Raw genomic sequence first — 23,026 nt, forward strand, 5'->3', positions numbered from 1 at the left:
ACAGAATCCAAAAGTCTGTTCTGTACATCTGTGTCTCTTTTTCTGTTTTGCATATAGGGTTATCATTACCATCTTTCTAAATTCTGTATATATATCTTAGTAGATGTGATTGTGCCTGTTTTTAGTTGCAGAATGCAGGATCTTTAATTGTGGCATCCAAAAGCTTATCATTTAATAATGCTTGTCCAATTACTTATTTTTAGGGTTAAAAGTAAATCCGCTAAATTTTAAGCACACACACACACACACACTCACACACACACACATACAAAGCAGAGTCACAAAGCAACAGTTTTATTGGATGTATTTTATTGACTATGAGCTCCATGAGGAAAGGGACTATGTTTCTTGTATTCACTGCCATAGCCCCAGCATGATGTATGGCCCATAATGTGTGATCATTACATAATGTTAAAGGACTTTTTTGATTGAATAAATACCTCATCAGCAAGTGACAATTTTAAGTGTATTATGAGGCTAATAATTGCTAGAGAGAAGATATAATAAGGTCTCCTTTTCACAGTTAATTGCAATAGTTTCCTTAAAAATACTTAGCACAGATTCCTATTACAATAAGTAGACTTAGGCAATCTGCCTTAATGTAATATAGAGCATGATGGCTTTAATTTAAAGGAAAGAAATTCTGTTAATCAGGCTATAGTAGACTTTTAAGACAAGTTGGAAGAAACACACTTTACATTTTACTCAGTTCATCATGCTGCTATGTCATCTTAGGTACACACAAATATCTTGAACGTTCTTAAGATCTTACTGGCAGATTCAACCTCTCCAGCTAGCAAAGCAAACATCTACACAGAGACATAAGACACAGTCTTGCCTCCCAAAGAAATTTCTATTTTCTTGTATGAATGGCTCCAAGCTTTTGAGTACCTCGTTTGATGCCAATTTATAAACAAAATCTGTATATAAATAAAACCTGAAAATGTTGAAAATAAAAACTTATTATCATAGCTATTCATAGGATTGCTTGTTACTTTTTCTTGCTCATTACTTTTTCTTGCTCGTTACTTTTTCTTTCACAAAGATCTCACTTTGTACACAATACATGGTTTCAATGATAATTTGTTGCAATCTATTTTTTTTTACATTTATAAGTAATTTTACTGCTAAATAACTTTGCTGATATCACCTTTTAAAGCATATTAGTTGTTAAAGTACTAGTTTCTTATTTTCATATCCATTATATAGGTAATAAGAAGCACAGTATACTCTGAATGCTTATTTTAGAAAAATCAAAGTACTCTTCATCTTGAGATGTCCGTATGGTGCCAATATAATCAAATGACTTATTAATTGAGGAAAAATTAGGCAAATTGCTTGTTTGGGTTCAATTGTTATCATTCTGATTATTTCACTTCCTATTTTATCAAGCTTCTCTAGATGCTTTATACAAAAGGTGACCATAAAAGTTATGTTTTTTCCAGTGAAAGGAGGTAGTATTAATAGGTTCACAGGACAGCAGGCCTATAGCAGGACTATTGCAGGCAAATTGGGACATATGGTCACCCTATATATAGTTTACTTTCACTCACATGCTGTCTGAGGTAAGGTTCTCCCAGAATCAGACTCTGAACCAAGAATTTGAGCACGAGAGATTTAGTAGGGAAGAGCTGCCAGGAGAAAGGAATAAAAGAGTGGAGGAATCGTGACAGCGGAGTGGAAGAATACATGAAAGAGTACAATTTCATGAAGTCTCAGCTTCATCCAGGTCCCAGGGGAACCCTGGAGATTAAATGACACTTCAAAGTTGATCCTACCTCAGGTCAAAGAAGCTAGGGCTTTGTCCTCCGAGACCAGTCAGCCCTGGCCTGCGGGCTGTTCCCAACAGAAATGGCAAAACGTTCAGGAACTTATAGCTTTTCAAACTGGCAAGGCAGTCCCAGTGCCCGAGCACAATCCTCTGAAGGTTATAAAGCATGCGGAGACTTGGAAATGGGCTTGGCATCGCCAGTATGTGCTATAAATGGAAGTGGAGTGAAAGTGTTAGTTGCTCGTTGTGTCAGACTCTTTGCGACCCCGTGACCTCTAGCCCGCCAGGCTCCTCTGTCCATGAAATTCTCCAGGCAAGAATACTGGAGTGGGTTGCCATGCCTTTCTCCAGGGAATCTTCCTGACCCAGGGATCGAACCAGGTCTCTTGCATTGCAGGTGGATTCTTTACTGTCTGAGCCACCAAGGAGACCATATGCTATATATACATAAATGTATTCAACCCTCCAAACAACTCTGCAGAGGTGACAGAGAGAACAAATATATGGACACCAAGGAGGGAAGAGGGGAGTGGGATGAATTGGGAGATTGGGATTGACATATATACACTACTATGTATAAAACAGATAACTAATGAGAACCTACTGTATAGCACAGGGGAAAAAAAGGTACAATCTGTGTGTAGGACATACATTGTTAGCCTTAAAAATGTGTTCCAGTATGCAGGGGGTGCAGACACACACTGTTTGATTCCCACTTCTACAAGATCCCTAGAATAGTCAAATTCGTAGAGTCAGAAAGTACATTGGTAGATGCCAGGGGCCTGGGGGGATGGAAGGTGAAGAGGGGGAATGGGGAGTTAGTGTTTAATGGGGACAGAGTTTCAGTTTAGGAAGGTGAAAAATTCAGGAGATGGATGATGGTGAGAGTTGCACAACAATGTGAATGTACTTAGTGCCACTGAACTATATATAAATATGGTTAACATTTTTTAAGAGGTCCATTTTGGGGCTTCCATGGTGGCTCAGTGGTAAAGAGTATGCCTGCCAATGCAGGAGACTCAGGCTCAATTCCTGGTCTGAGAAGACCCCACATGCTGAGGAGCAACTAAGCCCTTGCTGCATAGTTACTGATCCTGTGTTCTAGAGCTTGGGAGCTGCAAATATTGAGCCTGCACGTCACAACTACTGAGCTCAGGCGCCCAGAAGGCACCGGAATAAAAAGCCTGTGCATCACAACTAAAGAGCAGCCCCTGGTTGCTGCAACTAGGGAAGACTGCACAGCATCAAAGACCCAGCACGGCCAAAACTAAATGAGTAAATAAAATTATAAAAGGTCCATTTTTAAGATGTGGGAACTACTGTGAGTCTGCTCAACTAGACTTATGCAGAATCATACAGCATATCATCAGCAGAGCTGGGATTTAAACCCAGGTCTCTGGACTCAAGAAGGAGAGCATGTCTAACCACTCATATCTATCAGGAAGTGCAAGTAAATAAGTCTATGCTATGTGTAGTCCTTATTAGAAAGGACTATTAAAGAAGCAACAGCTCCATGGCTGATTCATGTCAATGAATGTCAAAACCCACTGCAATGTTGTGAAGTAATTAGCCTCCAACTAATAAAAATAAATGAAAAAAAATAGATAAAATCGAAAAAAAATAAAAAAAATTAAAAAAATAAAGTAAAGAAGCAACAGCTCATGAAAGTGCTAGTGTCCAGGCTTGGTATAATTATGTTTACATCTCATTTTACATGCACATTTTTTTTTAGTTAAAGCTATGGACTTGGAATAACATATTTTCTTTTATTTGAAAGGTTAATGAAGAAAATTAGTGTATTAGTAAGGGTTCTCCAAAGAAACAGAACCAAAAGAATATGTATACATACAGAAAGAGATTTATTCTAAGAAATTTGCTCACATGATTATAGAGATTGAAATATTCCGAGATCTGATTTTTAGGGTGAGTTGGCAACCTGGAGACCCATAGTGTGGTTCCAGTCAGAAGGCCTGCAGACCAGAGACTGAAGAAGGGTTCATGTTTCAGTTTGAGTCTGAAGACAGGAGAAAAATGGCATACTACTTCAAAGGCATTCAAGCAAGAGGAATTCCCTCTTTCTTGGGAAGATCAGGCTTTTTTATTCCATTCAGACTTTCAATGGATTGGATGAGACTCACCCACCTTAGGGAAACTTGCTTTACTCTGTCTACTAATTTAAATGTAAATCTTATCCAAAAACACCCTCACAGAAACATCCAGAAAATAATGTCTGAGTAAATATCTGGGTACCTTGTGGCCCAGTGAAGTTGACACATAAAATTAACGATCATAGTTAGTATTGCCCCAATGCCCTGTGCTTGATTATAAGGGAAAATATCATTAAATTAAAAGAAATTAAGTTCCAATTTAACATTTAAGCACATTTTATTTAGCTGTCTTTACTTAAAAAACGTACACATTTTCATTTCTTATGATCTGCTAGTACTAGAGACTATTTCTACATCATTTAATCAAAATTACATGTACTATCTCAGGATCTAAACTTTTAGGAGTTTTTCCCTTTATTTTCAGTTCATGTATACCTGCTTATATATCAGAAACAGTTTTATAAATAAATGGAATAGATTCTGATACTATCAGTTTCTATGAGAAGAAAAAAAAGAAAAGAAAATGTAAAGGAGTTTGGTCCACAAATCATTGTTTTAATGTAGTCATATTTTTGCAGACATTTTTTTTAATATTTAGATCTAAAACCCTTAAATAAATAAGGCTCTGTTTCTACAAAGTGAACCCACAACTGGATTTATTGGGGAAAAGTAAAATCGTTCCTTTGAGCTGAACTGATTAATTAGCCAAAATACAAGGTCATAAAAGTAGTAAATAATATTGCTAGCACTCAAATCAGCTCTTGCCCACTAATCTCTACAGCTTTCCCAAAGCAGAACATTAAGTTTGCCATGTGCATTTATTCAAAGGTTTACTTATGTTTAGCATTTTCTTAGTTTACAATTGTCTCTTCTCTCTTCCTTTTGCTATTGAAATCTTATCTTTGGAAACTCAACCCAAAAGTCAGCTCCTCAAAGAAACCTGCCCTAAGGCCTCAGTTGGAGTGACTCTCTACTCTGTTGACTTTTTCAATAGCATATTTCATGGGTTTCTATAGCAGCTCTTGGTTGATTCCACATAAGTCTCCTCTGCTAAATGGTGAGACCCCTGGTGATTCACAGCATCTACCATAGTGTCCTATATATATAGATGTTCAATAACTATTGAGTGAATGCTTCTCACCCAAGTTGACTTAGGTGGCAGAGAAATATCCACCAGCTACCCAATGCTGCAGAGGTAGTGGAGAGGGGCTGAACGACCCGGCTTAGATCCTATTCCAACTACTTCCTAGCTTTGAGCTTGAGACCTTGGAGAGCCCACTTTATTGTTTTGAGTTTACTTTAAAATGAAAAGAGTACACAGGATGATGTCTCAATCCCCTTCTTGTTCCAAATCTGATGTGATATGTTACTTTTCTCCTCTCTCTCTCTTTTCCTTCCTTTCTTTCACTAAGCATTCACAGAATATTTACTAAGTACTACGTACATAAGATACAGTTCAGTTGTGACCTCACTCTTTTAATGGGAATATATCTATTTTTTATTCTCCACTATTTCAAGGTATATTGTTTCTTAAGGCAGGGGGTGGGACTCACTGGAGGAGTCAGGTTTTACTGTTTCATGAGCAGAGGCTGCAGAAATGAGCTGTCTTTGAAGATGAAAACTGTCTAAGGAAATCAGCCATCCCATATTATTTTTTCTCATAGTTCAGGAATAAACTTCTGGACAGACCAAAAGAAAATATTGCAGAAAAAAGTAATGATTCAACTCTGCTATTGTTGCCCTGACATATATCATTGAGACACTGGTTATAGCGTCGGATTCATCTCGATACTAAATAAGTTACACTTCCATCCTCAACTTACTTAGGCTCATGAAGCCAAGACCCACTAAGAGACAGCGCCAATGAAAAAAATCCATCAATATTAAGGTCATCTTGTTATTAAAATAAACCAGGTTTGACTCCAATATAATTTTTCACTTTTCAAATTTGCCAGTATTCAAAAGAAGAAGAACACCCAATTTGGAGAGGCATGGTGAAATAAGCACTCATATATACTGCTAAAGAGACTATGTGCATGTGTGGTTAGTTGCTCAGTCATGTCCAACTCTTTGTGACCCCATGGACTTGAGCCTGCCAGGCTCCTCTGTCCATGGGGATTCTCCAGGCAAAAATACTAGAGCGGGTTGCCATGCCCTCCTCCAGGGGATCTTCCTAACTTAGGGATCAAACCCAGGTCTACCACATTGCAGGCAGATTCTTTACCATCCGAGCCACCAGGGACACCCAAGAATGCTGAAGTGGATCACCTGGAGAGATCCAGGGGATCTTCCTGACCCAGGAATCAAACTGGGGTTAAAGACACTATACATTGGTATTACCTTTCTGGGGAAAATTTTGTAAAATATAGTCAAGCCTTAAAAATCTCCAAATTTTTTTACCTCGTAATTTCCTTTCTAGAAATTTATCTTAAGAAAATTATCAGGAATTTCCACAAAGACTTACATGTAATGATAAGCATTACAGCATTTCTATATTAGCAGAATAACAAAAACAATCAAAATACATAAAATAGGGAATTGTCAAATCATGTCATATATCCATATGATCATATTCTATGTACCTATATATTAGGGAGGATAGGATAGAAATTATTCTACCATAACAAGTTAACCTGGAAATCCCATTGGCTTACCAAAATAAGGGCCTAATAAGCCATTTGTGCTGCCTGTCCAACTCTGAGTGTCAGGAGTCTCTTAGCTTCAGATAGCCATTCTGAGACAAAGGCTGATGGAAGATCCACCATAAGATGTCACCCATTTAGCAGAAAAAGAAATAAATTGGTGGATGGGACATAGCAGCTATTTTACACTTGGCCCAGAAAGTTATTCCTCATTTTCGCCCTTTACGTTTATGCTCACTGGCCAGAATTAGTCATGTAGCCCTAAATGCAGAGGACCAAATGGAATGCTTGGTAAGCACCAACATCTCTACCAGAACAGTTAAAAAAAAACATTTTGTAGAGATTTAAAAGAACAAGATGCTCATGATATGTTTAACTAGAAAAGCAAACTTAAATGCTTTGTCTTGAATATAATTGAGGATTTGTAAAATATAATACATTCCTTTTTACTTAATGCATTTTGAAAATGTTCTTAAATGGGTGACTTTCATAATAAAATTATTTTTGAATACATGTCATTTAGCCTAGGATAGTCAATGTAAACTTCTTCTTCTCTTTATTGATACCTAACTCAATCAGATACTGAGTGCTAGGCCCCAAAATACAGAGATGGACCTGATAGTCATACCCTCAAGAAGTTCACAGTCAAATAGGGAGAAAAATGCATAAAATCTTTCAGGGCAGCATTGGTAGTGTGATGTGATAGGAGAGGTGCATACAGAGTCTATGGGTGAGCAGAGACAGGAGGAAGGCAAAGACAAGGAGAATTGGAGAATGCTACAAAAGAGAAGATAATTGTTATAGCAACTTGCAACATAAAAGATCTTCAAAATGTTTTCTCCTTGTTTTCAAAACTTACATTCTTTTGCTTTATTGCCTTAACTCTAGGCTGGTTTGATATTAAGACTCATTGCCACAAGTAACTGGGGACAAGAGTAGTTATGTGCCCTAAAGCTAGGATCTAAGCACCTCATGCGAAGAGTTGACTCATTGGAAAAGACCCTGATGCTGGGAGGGATTGGGGGCAGGAGGAGAAGGGGACAACAGAGGATGAGATGGTTGGATGGCATCACTGACTCAATGGACATGAGTTTGAGTAAGCTCTGGGAGTTGGTGATGGACAGGGAGGCCTGGTGTGCTGCGATTCATGGGGTCACAAAGAGTCGGACATGACTGAGTGACTGAACTGAACTGAACTGAAGATGCCTAGGATAGAAACACAAATACCAACATGGTCTCTACCCAATACCTTACATTATATACCTAGTCTCTAATGATATCTGCTTAACCTCTTCACAGGAGCAATTTGAAGCCTAGCTTACAAGGCTTAGGCTCTTAGAAGAAAGTCCCATTCCCCTGCCCCTGGGTCCTCACTAACCAATCACAGACTTAATTGCTGCTCCACAACTTTCCACCCTTCCACAGCCAAGTTAATCATGACACAGTAACCTGCCTGCCTACCAGTCTCTCCTTTGCCCAGGTGCCTGCTACCTGGTCACTAGAATATGTGTACCTCAGATATCAATTTCAGCCCAACAGAATGCAAATTCACTGCATCCTCTTTGATTTGAGCTGCCTTTGGACATGTTAGACACTGTCAGTTCCTCTGGAGAACCTCACCACTTGAAGTTCCACCATACTTCCACCACACACAGAGATATTTTGGTAATGCCAGAGTGCTCCACTGTTCCTTCCTAGACCAGAGGTATGACTTCTGACCACTCTCCCATTAATATTTATCATCTTCACCAAGCACATTTATGCCATTTCAGTGTGATGGCTTATTAAATTGGTACAATAATGATTTTTGAATGCAGATTGTGCTCATAAGAAATGTGAAATTGTTTGCATCTATAAAATGTGATTATCTTTAGATTGCTCATTTTAGAGAAAAAAACATTTTGTGCTTAGCACAATGAGAGATTATAACTCCTTACCATTTCTAATGGTTAATGATGCAAACTAACAATGCCCCTGCATATCATTCATCATTTCAAGATGGATAGCTTAACTGGGAAAATGTTGCCAACCTAATAAAATACATATAAAATATTGGTCCAGTCAGCTATTGTGAAAACCAACAACAAAGAAATACAGTTAGATTAACAGGGACTGACTACATACATTGGGTTGGCCAAAAATTTCGTTTCGGTTTTTCTATAGTATCTTACAGTAAAACCTGAATGAACTTTTTGCCCAACCCAGTCATTTGGTGTGTTGATAGAGTATACATACTAAAATAAGTAACTCCATTGCCATGATTATTGAGTTGAGAGGTTAGTGTCTCAAAAGTATTTAACTGCATACTAACACACAGGGCTTGCTTACGTTGTCCCAGGGGCAGTGCAGTAAAGATTTCAAGACCAAAAAACATACAAAAAGTGTATGTGTATGTATGGAACAGCTATCCAGGACTTCCCTGGTGGTCCAGTGGTTAGGACTCCATGCTTCCACTGCAGGGGACACAGTTCAATCCCTGATTGGAGAACTAAGATTCTGCATACTGTACAGTGTGGCCAAGAAATAACATAGCATAAGAAATAATCAAATAAAATAAATATAGAACAGCTATCCAATGGACTAACAGTAATAAACATTAGTGGGGAAAATTTTTCTACAATAACATAAAACATTAGGTTTAAATTTTTAAAAGACGATTTGCTTATTGAATTTTTATGGATTAAAATTAAAACTGCATGTAAATCCATGGCTAATTCATTTCAATGTATGACAAAAACCAACTGCAATGATGTAAAGTAATTAGCCTCCAACTAATAAAAATAAATGAAAAAATAAATAAATAAATAAATAAATAAAACTAAAACTGCCATATGACCCAGCAATCCCACTGCTGGGCATACACACTGAGGAAACCAGAATTGAAAGAGACATGTGTACCCCAGTGTTCATTGCAGCAGTATTTACAATAGCTAGGACATGGAAGCAACCTAGATGTCCATCAGCAGACAAATGGATAAGGAAGTTGTGGTACATATACACAATGGAATATTACTCAGCTATAAAAAAAATGCATTTGAGTCAGTTCTAATGAGGTGGATGAAACTGGAGCCTATTATACAGAGTGAAGTAAGTCAGAAAGAGAAATACCAATACAGTATATTAACACATATATATGGAATTTAGAAAGATGGTAATGATGACCCTATATGCAAGACAGCAAAAGAGACACAGATGTAAAGAACAGACTTTTGGACTCTGTGGGAGAAGGCGAGGGTGGGATGATTTGAGAGAATAGCATTGAAACATGTATATTACCATATGTAAAACAGATGACCAGTGCAAGTTTGATGCATGAAGCAGGGCACTCAAAGCTGGTGCTCTCAGACAATCCAGAGGGATAGAAGAGGGAGGTGGGAGGGGGCTCAGGATGGGGGGGACATATGTGTACCCGGCTGATTCATGTCAATGTATGGCAAAAACCACCACAATATTGTAAAGTAATTAGTCTCCAATTAAAATAAATAAATTAATTAAAAATAAAATTTAAAAAGTTTAAAAGAAGTAAATCTAAGGTTTTATACAATTCAGATTTAAGTTTAAAGAAATATATTTATTTCAGTCTTAGAAATATGCTTCAGGTGATTTTTAAAATCTTTATTTTAACATCAGCAAATTACACTCTAAAGCAGGGGTCTGCCAACCACAGTCTACAGGCCAAATCCATCCTACCACCTACTTTGGCTAATAAAGTTTTAGTGGAATGCAGCCATGCCTATTCTTTTATGTATTCTCTATGTGTTTTTTTCCCACTTTACAATGACATAGTTGAGTATTTGTGACAAAGTCCATATGGCCCATAAAGCCCCAAACATTTACTATTTGGCCCTTAACAGAAAAAGTTTCCTGGCTGGTGCCTGCTCTTGAGCGGAATAGTCAGATATAGTAGCCACATGTGACTATGTAAATTTAAAAGAATCAAAGTGGAGAATTATCTGGTGGTCCAGTGGTTAGGATTCCACACTTTCACTGCAGTGGTTATGGGTTCAATCCCTGGTTGGAGAACCAAGATCCTGCATGCCACATAGCACGGTCAAAAAAGGAAAAAAAAAAAGAAAATGAAATAAAATTTAAAATTCAGTTGCTTAGTCACACTAGCCACATTTCAAGTAGCCATGTGTGGCTAATGGCTACCATGTTAGACATTGCATCATTTCCATCATGGCAGAAAGTTTCATTAGATAACAAGGCTACTCAAAGTGTGGTTCATGTACCAGCAGCATTGTCATTTCTGGGAAACATGTTAGAAATGCAGAATGTGGGCCCCTACTAAATCAGAACCTACAGTTTTACAAGATGCCCAGGTGATTCTTATGCACATTAATAATTGATAAGCAGGGTCTGGGTGAAGAGGTTCAATAGATGGGCAACAGATGATTCAGTAATGAGAGGAAAGTGCCATCACTAGGGCAAATAAAATACAAAGAAGCTCCCCATAATGGAGACTCTGATAACTATAAGACCACTCTGCCCTCAGCACCTCCTGTGTGCAGGCTCCAGAAACTCATACTGTATTGAAGGGTGGCATCCAGGCCAATGATGTCCAGAAAGGCAAAGTCCTTTCAATGTTGTATTGTTGTTGCTGTTTTATCATTGCCATTAATATAAGGTTCCTGGTGATGTTATGATTTGAGGACAGCTACACAAAATAGTAGCCTGGGAAGCCCTGAGCCTCTAGAAAAGAAGCCACTTGAGACATCTGTGTGCTGAGAACTGTCTGTACACATGCGAGCTAAAGGCAGACCAGGGAGCTGTTTCTTGGTGTTGGAATGACTTCAACCTAGGTCTCAAATTCCCTTCTCTTCCTCCAAACCCATGGAGAGAAACTGGTCCATAAACCAAACTCATGGAAGTATCTCCCTATTTTAGTTTTGTTTTGTTGATTTTGGGTTAAAAACATTAGAAGACTAAGGAGGCAATGAGAAAAATCTTAAAATAATTCTATTCGAAAAAGACTTCCTCATTCCAGAGGCTAAGACTAATGCATAGAAGTTATTGCTACTGAACCCAAGTTTGTGTGCCTGATGTACAGTGAGGCCAAACAAACCAAACATTAGTATTTGGAGCAGAGAGAGGTTTACTGCAGGACCAAGAAAGGGGTATGAGTAGCTTGTGCTCAAAAGACCCAAACTCCCTAATGGTTTTTAGGGAAGAATTTTTAAAGGCAAAATTTGGAGTGAGGGCTGCAGGGTGTATGACTTTCTTCTGATTGGTTGGTGGTGAGGTAACAGGGTGGTGTTCCAGGAATCTCAACCTTCTGGTTCCAGCTAGTCTGGGGTCTACTTACTCGTGGTCAGCAAATAGTCACCATCCTCCATCTGCTTGGGGGTCTTAGTTTCTGTACAGCTCAAAGACATGCCTCAGATTGTTACCTATAATCCTTTGGAAGGAACTAGGAATCCGGGAACTCTATCCTACTAACTGCTTGAGTCTGCCCTTTGGAACTCAGAGAAGGCCTAGAAGCCTTTTTTTCCCCTGCAAATAAGAAACAGGGGACACAGAGGGGCTTTTGTATCTGGGAGGACCCTGTAGAATCCTGTCTGGTTTCAATCACCTCTTTTCTTTGCTACTCCTACAATCTTAAAGGGGACTGGGGCTGGACAAGAAGAGAATACAGTTTTGGATAGAGAGGTTAATTGTAAACTTGGTAGGGAAACTCAGTTTTAGGGGAACTTTGTTTCATTATGAGGAAGCAGATGTTGGTTCCTGTAGAGAGGGCCTGCCTGTTATAGTGGAAGACCAGAGGGACTGTCAACCCTACAAGTGTTCTAGTGAAGGGCTCCTTTGGAGCAAAGCTTTTCAACCAAGTGAAAAAACCAGAATCATTACAGGTGGGAGTGAGGATGGATAAGGGGACAATTTGTGTAGTCTGGGAAAACAAATTATAATTTGATCTTCACTTTAGGTATTTAGAAATTTTAAATCATAATCAAGAAGGTTGTGATATTTTTCTGTTTATTACAACATGGTATGGATAATAAAATGATAAAACTCTCTTTAGTTTAGAGGTGGAAATAGCTTCAGGGGATTGGCCTCATGACCTTGTGAATTTGCTCTGATCTGAGGTCTAACACTTGGCATTGAAGACTCAGAAAGCTGAATGAATCACATATAGAGACAGAGGTGAATCCACTCACTGACTGCTCCAGAGTGCACTTGTGGGAATCAAACTCAGAGCAACAATATATTAATATAAAACCCAAATGTGAACTTTTTAATGTACAATGAAAAGTATGTCACAAGAATTAGATAGTTGGCACAAATTCATTGTCTTCCTTTTCTCCCTATCTTTATCTATAATTCAGAGGTATAATATGTATAATTCAGAGTATACTCTGAGTGTCAATTTGTTGATATGCAGAGAAACTCAGTGTTATAGGATCTAGATCATTTTAAGGATAGCTTATTCTTTCCCTCCTTTGCAAACATATATTTGAGTTCAAACCTTAAATCCTTAAATGATTACTTTGTGATATTTCATGGACTCAACTAAAGATAACTTTTTTTTTTCTTTTGGCCACACATCATAGGTCCTCAATCAGGGGACCAGGGATCAAACCTTCGCCCCCTGAAGTAGAAGGGCAGAGTCTTAGTCATTGTTCTGCCAGGGACATCCTTGTATTGTATTTATGATAGAATTGTTCGCCAAAGGAAGAGGAAAACTTGCTTCTGTCATTCCTTTCATTTATTTATTCACTTCCCCAGTCATCCATTTACTCATTCATTCATTGGACATATGTAAGTGTCTATCACATGCTGCTGTTTTTTAGTCATTTAAGTGGTGTCCAACTCTTTGCAACCCTGTGGACTGTAGCCCACCAGGCTCCTCTGTCCATGGGATTCTCCAGGCAAGAATACTGGAGTGGGTTGCCATTTCCTCCTCCAGGGGATCTTCCCAACCCAGGGATCAAACCCATGTCTCTTGCATCTCCTGCATTGGCAGGTGGATTCTTTACCACTGAGCCACCAGGGAAGCCCTCCTACCATGTGTTAGGCTCTCCCTAATATGCATTAGAGATACAGGCATGGAAAAAACAGGCAAAAACAAAGTATATATTCACATGCAGTTAATATATAGATGTACAATAACAGAAAAGGAGACAATTAAAGCAAGGAAGAGAGATAGAGATTGAGGTTCAGTTCACTTCAGTCCTCAGTCATGTCTGACTCTTTGCAACCCCATAGACTGCAGCATACCAGGCTTCCTTGTCCATCACCAACTCTTGGAGCTTGCTCAAACTCATGTCCATTGAGTCAGTGATGCCATCCAACCACCTCATCTTCTGTGGTCCCCTTCTCCTCCTCCTTTCAATCTTTCCCAGCATCAGGGTCTTTTCCAATGAGTCAGTTCTTCACATCAGGTGGCCAAAATATTGGAGCTTCAGCTTCAGCATCAGTCCTTCCAAAGAATATTCAGGACTGATTCCCTTTAGGATGGACTGGTTGGATCTCCTTGCAGTCCAAGGGACTCTCAAGAGTCTTCTCCAACACCACAGTTCAAAAGCATCAATTCTTTGGCTCTCAGCCTTCTTTATAGTCCAACTCCCACATCCATACATGACTACTGGAAAACCATAGCTTTGATAGATGGACCTTTGTTGGCAAAGTAATGTCTCTGTTTTTTTAATATGCTGTCTAGCTTAGTCATAGCTTTTTTTCCTAAGGAGCAAGTGTCTTTCAATTTCATGGCTGCAGTCACCACATGCAATGATTTTGGAGCCCAAAGAAAATAAAGTCTGTCACTGTTTCCATTGTTTCCCCATCTATTTGCCATGAAGTGATGGTACCAGATGCCATGATCTTAGTTTTCTGAATGTTGAGTTTTAAGTCAACTTTTTCACTCTCCTCTCACTTTCATCAAGAGGCTCTTTAGTTCTCTGCTTTTCTGCCATAAGGGTAGTGTCATCTGCGTTTCTGATATTATTGATATTTCTCCCAACAATCTTGATTCCAGAGATTGACATAGGGGAGTGAAATTTTAAACTGGTGATCACATAGGGCTCAAAGATAAGCTTTCCCCTAGTTTCCTTAGATAACCAGACCCTTTACCCTTATGAATGACACATTATTTTTTTTTTAGCAACATTCAGTGATGTGAGTGAAATGCTAAAGCCTTAAAAGCTATGCTGTCTCTTTAAGGCAATGATTTGAAATCAGGACAGCAGATTAGAATCACCTGGGGGAGCTTTTAATAAACCACCTGGGCCCCACCCTCTTTGGATTAAATAAGAATCTCTTGTGATATCAATAGTTTGTAAAAACTCCCCAGGTGACTCTAAATTGCAGCCAAAGCTGCAGATCACTGTTTCAAGGTGACTTTGCTTTAATTTAAAAAACATTGAGCTGAAAGTTTAATTCTTCAAAGGCCACATTATTTCCTATTTTGGGGGGCAACATACCTTGTTCCTCCAAATTACTCTATAGGAAACAAAAGTGTATTGTCTATAAACTGTTACATTCAGAGCAACATATCCATATTGATGGATGTGATTCAATATCCTTTAACGATTTATAAAATAGGATCAGGAAAGAAGTACCAAACAATCTTTTTAAAAATAAATTTGAAAGGTGCAAAAATAAAAACCGTCTCCAAGATTAGGATCTCCCCCTTTCTGACAGATTTCTTCTTACCAATAATAAAGCTCCTACTCTTGTTTGGCAGACTCTTCAGTATTAAAAGTGCCACCTCTTTCCTCCTTGGAGAATAGAAAATTGAGTTAGTAATCTAGCTGCAGTCACATTTAGCTATTGATTTGTTTCAGTTCTAAGACAGGTGCTGCACTGAGAATTACAGCACTGGGTTGCTGGGTACTGAGGAGATTTCCACAGATCTCCTCTCAGGGAGACTGTTTATAGGAAATTCACAAATTTGAAATGCACACCACTGGTGGCTAATGAGGTAATTAATATGAAACAGACCAGATCTGTATGATACAAGTGCAATACAGGAGGACAGTGATTCAGAACTTCAGAAAGGAGACATTGCTGATTATACACGCAAAAGCACTGGGAAATGGGGTTGTGGATTTACCTGAAAAACTTGTCACATGCAATTTGGTTGGTCTGAAAATTGCAAACAGTGATATCGACTAGGAGACCCCAAGTTTGATTCACCCCAAAGCTAACACCTGTCACGATTTGCTCATGAGCAAGTTGAAATTTGATACCTATCTTGCTTTCCCTTGAGATATACATGGGTTTCATAGTAAAGACAAGAAAATGCTCTCCTCCAGGGGTACAACAGAAAGCCATGGCCCACAGGAATATCACAGAGAATATTAATCCGTTCCCAAAGTAGGCCCAATAGAAGCAGAGAGGAGAGGATAAGAACTTTGAGTACAACCTCTGCACTGTGAGGCTCTCCTTGCCCTACAGCTTATTTCTTTTCATTCATCTGTTCCTTCACTTGAAAGGAACCTTTGCTCCAAAATGTACAGAGGATAAAAGAACTGGTTTAGTTTCAGGACACACGTCATGAAAGCATTTTCTTCTGTGTGTCCTAGCCCAGGAGACGCCCCTCTTTTAAAATGGGAATGAACCATTCTGTTCTGAGCCTGGGGTCATTTGAGTAAAAGAGGGAAATGGGGTGGAAGAAATATGTTAGGTACTCACAATGCATCAGGCATTTGACCTAGATTGGTATCATCTGTAGTGGTTTGAATAGTGTCCACCCTCCCCATTCACGTCCGCTCAGAACCTCAGAACATGACCTGAGTTGGAAATAGGTCTTTGCAGATGTCATCAGTTAAGGATCTTGAGCTGATATGATTCTGGAATTAGGGTGATCCTTTGATTCAATAATTGTTCTTATAAGAAGAGAGGAAGGCCATGTCAAGATGGAGGCAGAGGTTGGGTGATGTGACCATAGCTGAGGAACACCCGGGACCACCAGGAGCTGAAAGAGGTGAGGATGTCTTCTCCTCTTGAGCTCTCAGAGGGAGAACAGCCCTGCTGACATGTTAATTTTGGACTTTTGGCCTCCAGACCTGTGAGAGCATGTATTTCTGGTTTTTGAAGCCATCAAAATACTGGTAATTTGTTCAGGCAGCCCTAGGAATCTACTACGCCATCCAATTCAAAACACATTTATGAGGAACACAGGCTTATCCTCACTTTCTAGGTGAGGAAGCTGAAGCCACTCAGCAGTGGAGAGAGAATTTCAAACTCATACCTGTTTGACCTTAAGGCTGCTCTCTTAACCCACACTGCTTGTCTAATAAGAAAATGCCCTCATCAACTGCCTTCTGAGCCTGAGCCTCCCTAACTGTAATGGGCATATGAATCAGGGGCTCTTATTAAAATGCAGCTTCTGAGTTCTTTGGTTTGGAAGGTTCCTGAGATTCTGCATTTCCGACATGATCCAGTGATCAGCACTTAGGTACCCCTTTAGGTAGCAAGGACCTGAATCAGTGATCAGAAAAGTGTTTTGGCACAAAGAGTCAGATAGTACATATTCTCAGCTTTGCAGGTCATACAGTCGCTGTTGTAGCTGCCCAACCCTGTTGTTGTCACATGAAAGCAGCCATAGACGATAGACATGAAAATTTGAATGTCATGTAATTTTCGTGTGCCATGAAATATTATCCTTTTGATATTTTTTTAGCCATTACAAAATGTTTTAAAAAATTCTTAGTTTCCTGTTGATGCAGAAAGAGGTGGCAGCCTGACTTTGACCCACAGGCTATGGTTTGCAGAACCCTGGTCTAAATTACTAACACCTGGTGGGTGCGTAATATAGAAGCGATGATCTTATTTTTTTTTAAAGGCAGCGTATTTGAAAAGCATCCTGGTATGGATAGAGAATTGGAGTGGGAATGAGAAAATCTAGGTTTCAAATGCGACCTGTGCTCTTTATTCACAAATGACTTCTCTGAGCTCTGTCATTTTTTCCATTTCTTTACTGGAGTTGATGATAAAAATTGCCCTCATTATCTTCCTGGGTTATTTGGGGGTTAAATGGTAAAAGATATTCCCTAGCTCCACTTTCACAGATGGCAATGTGACCCCACTCCAGTACTCTTGCCTAGAAAATCCCATGGATGGAGGAGCCTGGTAGGCTGCAGTCCATGGGGTCGCTAAGAGTTGGACACGACTGAGCGACTTCACTTTCACTTTTCACTTTCACACATTGGAGAAGGAAATGGCAACCCACTCCAGTGTTCTTGCCTGGAGAATCCCAGGGACGGCGGAGCCTGGTGGGCTGCTGTCTATGGGGTCGCACAGCAGTCGGACACGACTGAAGCGACTTAGCAGCAGCAGCTCCACTTTCTTCCTGTTCCTCTACCCTCTTTGTTCACTTTTGCATACAAATTTACTCTCAGCAGGTAAATTAGCTGAGATGAGAATATTAATTTAAGTGGACTTGTGTCAACATCAGTCTTAGAAATAAAGGTGCCAGTGTGCCTTGAAAACTGGTACATCATCAAACTAAAAACACTGGAAATAGATACTTGTAGGCCTGCAGCAAACAAACTCCAAAGCCTGACAGACATCTGAGAGGATACCAGAATGGTGGCTAGATGGCAGGGGAAGAGGGATGATGAGGGCTGAGAAACAGCAGCATGCAAAAGGAATAGGGGGTGTAAGGAAAAGAAGCCAGGGACAAGGATGGAGTTTGAGCATGTCATCCCTTTATTAATCAGCATTGCAACTCACACCATTGTGGAGATGGCTATACACCACTATGTATAAAACATGCTTATTTGATCCAAACATTCTCACTTAAAAGACATCTTTAGGAGCAAGGACAGGATTAATTCACATTGACACTGGCTTCCTATGAAGTTCATCTTGATTAAAATCTTCCTCAACTGGTGAGCCACAAAAATGAACCAGGAAACACTGGACCCTCATTAATTGCTCAAAGGTAACATTTAATTTGCAAATCTATCTTTTCATTTGCCAGTTGAAAGTAAACAAGGAAGGGCAGGGGGTTCACAGAAAAGGAGCTAATATTCAAGTTTTTACAAGTAAGATGAATTTGACCTTAAAGATAATGTTGAATTGCCATTCCCGTAACATACCTTCCATTTACCAGTCACATCCACAACTGGGTATTGTTTTTGCTTTGACTCTGTCTCTTCATTCTTTCTGGAGTTATTTTTCCACTGTTCTCCAGTAGGGTATTGGGCACCTACCAACCTGGGGAGTTCATCTTTCAGTGTCCTATCTTTTTGCCTTTTCATGCTGTTCATGGGGTTCTCAAGGCAAGAATACTGAAGTGGTTTTGCCATTCCCTTCTCCAGTGGACCACATTTTTTCAGAACTCTCCACCATAACCCGTATCTTGTGGGTGGTCCTACACAGCATGGCTCATAGTTTCATGGAGTGATTAGATTGGTTAGTTTTCTGTGATTGTGGTTTTCAGTCTGTCTGCCCTCTGACAGAGAAGGACAAGAGGCTTATGGAAACTTCCTGGTAGGAGAGACTGACTGAGGGGGAAACTGGGTCTTGTTCTGATTGGTGGGACCATGCCCTATAAATTGTTAATCCACGATGGTGTGATCACTCACCTAGAGCCAGACATCCTGGAATGTGAAGTCAAGTGGGCCTTAGGAAGCATCACTATGAACAAAGCTAGTGGAGGTGATAGAATTCCAGCTGAGCTATTTAAAATCCTAAAAGATGATGCTGTTAAAGTGCTGCACTCAATATGTCAGCAAATTTAGAAAACTCAGCAGTGGTCACAGGACTGGAAAAGGTCAGTTTTCATTCCAATCCCAAAAAAAGGCAATGCCAAAGAATGCTCAAACTACCACACAATTGCACTCATCTCACACGCTAGTAAATTAATGCTCAAAATTCTCAAAGCCAGGCTTCAGCGATACATGAACTGTGAACTTCCAGATGCTCAAGCTGGATTTAGAAAAGGCAGAGGAACCAGAGATCAAATTGCCAACATCCGCTGGATCATTGAAAAAGCAAGGGAGTTCCAGAAAAACATCTATTTCTGCTTTATTGACTATTCCAAAGCCTTTGACTGTGTGGATCACAATAAACTGTGGAAAATTCTGAAAGAGATGGGAATACCAGACCACCTGACCTGCCTCTTGAGAAACCTGTATGCAGGTCAGGAAACAACAGTTAGAACTGGACATGGAACAACAGACTGGTTCCAAATAGGAAAAGGAGTACATCAAGGCTGTATATTGTCACCCTGCTTATTTAACTTATATGCAGAGTACATCATGAGAAATGCCAGGCTGGATGAAGCACAAGCTGGAATCAAGATTGCCAGGAGAAATATCAATAACCTCAGATATGCAGATGACACCACTCTTATGGCAGAAAGTGAAGAGGAACTAAAGAGCCTCTTGATGAAAGTGAAAGAGGAGAGTGAAAAGGTTGGCTTAAAGCTCAGCATTCAGAAAACTAAGATCATGGCATCTGGTCCCATCACTTCATGGCAAATAGATGGGGAAACAGTGGCAGACTTTATTTTGGGGGGCTCCAAAATCATGGCAGATGGTGACTGCAGCCATGATAGTCATGTATGGATGTGAGAGTTGGACTATAAAGAAAGCTGAGTGCCAAAGAATTGATGGTTTTGAACTATGGTGTTGGAAAAGACTGTTGAGAGTCTCTTGTCCTGCAAGGAGATCCAACCAGTCCATCCTAAAGGAAATCAGTCCTGAATATTCATTAGAAGGACTGCTGTTGAAGCTGAAACTCCAACACATTGGTGACCTGATGCAAAGAGCTGACTCATTTGAAAAGACCCTGATGCTGGGAAAGATTGAAGGTGGGAGAAGGGGATGACAGAGGATGAGATGGTTGGATGGCATCACTGACTCAATGGACATGAGTTTGAACAAACTCCGGGAGTTGGTGATGGACAGGGAGACCTGGCGTGCTGCAGTCCATGGGGTTGCAAAGAGTTGGACACGCCTGAGCAACTGAACTGAACTGAACCGAACCTTCCATTCAGTTCAGCCAACATTTCCAAAGCACTCACTAGGTATTAGGCACTGGACAACACCCCAGCTCCACCAATGGGTTCAAACAGAGAAGGACCTTGTCCATGCCCACAAGGAATTTGAAGTCTAGAATGAGAGACAGGCCTGCCCAATCAATAGCCACAATAGACCACAGAATACATGCAATTAAGACAGTGTATACAAGGTTCAGTGGAATGGATGGTGAAGGAGGTTTTATTCCAGCTGGGGCCAAGGGAGCAAGGGTAATGGCATAAAGATCGGGCAAAGAACACCCAAGTAAGTTTTTGAAGAATATTTCATGTATATAGAATGCTTATTACATGCCAGACATTAAGCTACATAAACACATTTGATCTTCACAGTAATGTATTCTTTTTCTTTTCCTAAAAGTTAGGATTGGGATTGAGAGACACCAGTCATTCTTTACCAAACTGAAAACACATAAGTGCAAGAGGCATGCATCAGCCATGTCAGCCTATGTGCACACTCAAGCACTCCAAACTGCCCTTTACAAAATGGTACAGGCAAATGACAAATGAGAATGAATGAACCCATGAGCAAACAGAAACAAAGACAAGAAATGGGGTGTTCAAGCAAGAGAAAAGGAGGACTACCTGTTTAAGTGGACATTAACAAGTTTTCAGTTGTTTACATGTCTTAGGTCAAGCAGCCATAATGTAAACAGTCTATTTCCAGCCACATTCCTCCCATCCCAGCTAATTGCACCATGATCAGTCACGTGACCCACCTTTTGACCTGTGGATACCAATGCAGGGAGTCAAAAATACCTAAGGAAAAGTAAATCTAAAAGGACAGTAGCTAGTTGAAGCCTGAGTCTCCTGAGGGCTTTCTAGCACCTGCTTTGTGATACCTAGCTGTTCTCTGCCCTTGGACTCCATGGGCTGCCTCTGTATCTTACCAATAAAATTCCTGATTTTTGGCTTGTGGTATTTTAAAGTGGAAGTTTCAGTTAGCTTCAACCAAAAGAATCTTACCTAAAACATAAAAGAAGAACCTGGGCAATTATTTCTCAAGAGGGTAACTTTTCAGTGTACCCACAGGTTCCTGAGTAGAGCTTTTGTTTCATTCACAGCAAATTATTTCACAGAATATTATAATGTTAAAGAATAAGAATTTCAGTGCTTTGGGTGATAGGATTTAACACTTCCATATCTGCACTATATTCCCTCATTTTAGATCCTCTATTATAGGACTGCTGATTTTAACAATTATAAGAGAGACTGAGGCATGTAAAAAGCAGCTATATATTAATGACTCCTCTGGTATAAAACTCAATGAACATGACAGATTGAACCAGTTAAACAATCCCTTTTCCCATACTGTTTACCCATAAAAAAATAAGACCTGGTTGCCACTTGATGAAAGCTGCCCCAAACACAACACTGGAAGAATATTCATGTGTGCTCAGTTTTTCCAAATCCCTCTTATTGTGTCCTAATCATATTATGGATGGTGGAAAGAGGAGAGTCTTTGAGTTTGAATCTGAACTCCATATTCAGAAATGTGAAAATATATACAGGCCCACTGGAACCTGGAGCCTTTATCCATCCTCATTCTGCTTACCTTGTAGGGCATTTTTGAGGATCAGATGACACTTTGGAAATGCAAGTGCTTTGTCATCCTACCACCATGTCGGTGTGAGGAATTAGGGGGCAAAAAAGGAAGGATTAAAGAGGAAACTGACATTTGTTGACTTGTATGACTTCTCAATTAGCCTGTAGAACATCCTGCTGCTAGGTATTGGATGGGCCCATAAAGTTCATTTGGGTTTCTCTGTACCAGCTTATGGAAAAACTGGAATGAACTTTTTGCCCAACCCAATATTATTTTTCTTTTCCTATTTTATACATGAGGAAATGGAGGGTCATTGAAGCGCTTAAGTTATATCAACAATCATAACAGAAAAACAGCTTTCCATACTAAAATGTTATTTTCCATGTCTCAACACTCATACTCATTTACCGTCTTCTTTCAAAGGTAGTTATAAGAATTCTTTAGCACAATGATTCGATAACAAGTTATGTATATTTCATGATGAGATCAACCAGTGAGGAACCATGCTACTCCCCTGCATCAACCATTTCTGTGTTAGTCTAGTTGTGGAGGCTGACTTCAAAATATTTCATTTGGATGCAACAAGCCATTCAGCTGAATTGGAGGGCAAGTTGTAGCACAGGATATTTTTATTCCTTTTGATAAAGGAAGAAAAGGTCACATATTTGCCAACCTTCCCATCAAACCTGTTTGTCTTCAATGTGTTAGCACAAAAGGTGCCCCAGCAGAAGGGTTGAGTGGGAACTGAAATTCAGCCATAGCTCTGTTCATCAAGCCTGGCACAATGGCAAGAAGCTATTTCATTCCAGAGAAAGCAATTTTCTGCCAGTGTGCCCAAGCCCAGCTGTATAAGTCTGGGAGGGATATCATTTATTGATTCAAGGTATCCTTAAAAAGGCAACCTATTGACTAATGTCTCCCCTTTTCTTTCAAAGGCATGTTTTTTTCCCCCTAAAGGCACATTTTAATCCAAGA

The sequence above is a fragment of the Odocoileus virginianus genome, unplaced genomic scaffold, assembly GCF_023699985.2.
Source record: "Odocoileus virginianus isolate 20LAN1187 ecotype Illinois unplaced genomic scaffold, Ovbor_1.2 Unplaced_Scaffold_7, whole genome shotgun sequence".
NCBI lineage: Eukaryota > Metazoa > Chordata > Mammalia > Artiodactyla > Cervidae > Odocoileus > Odocoileus virginianus.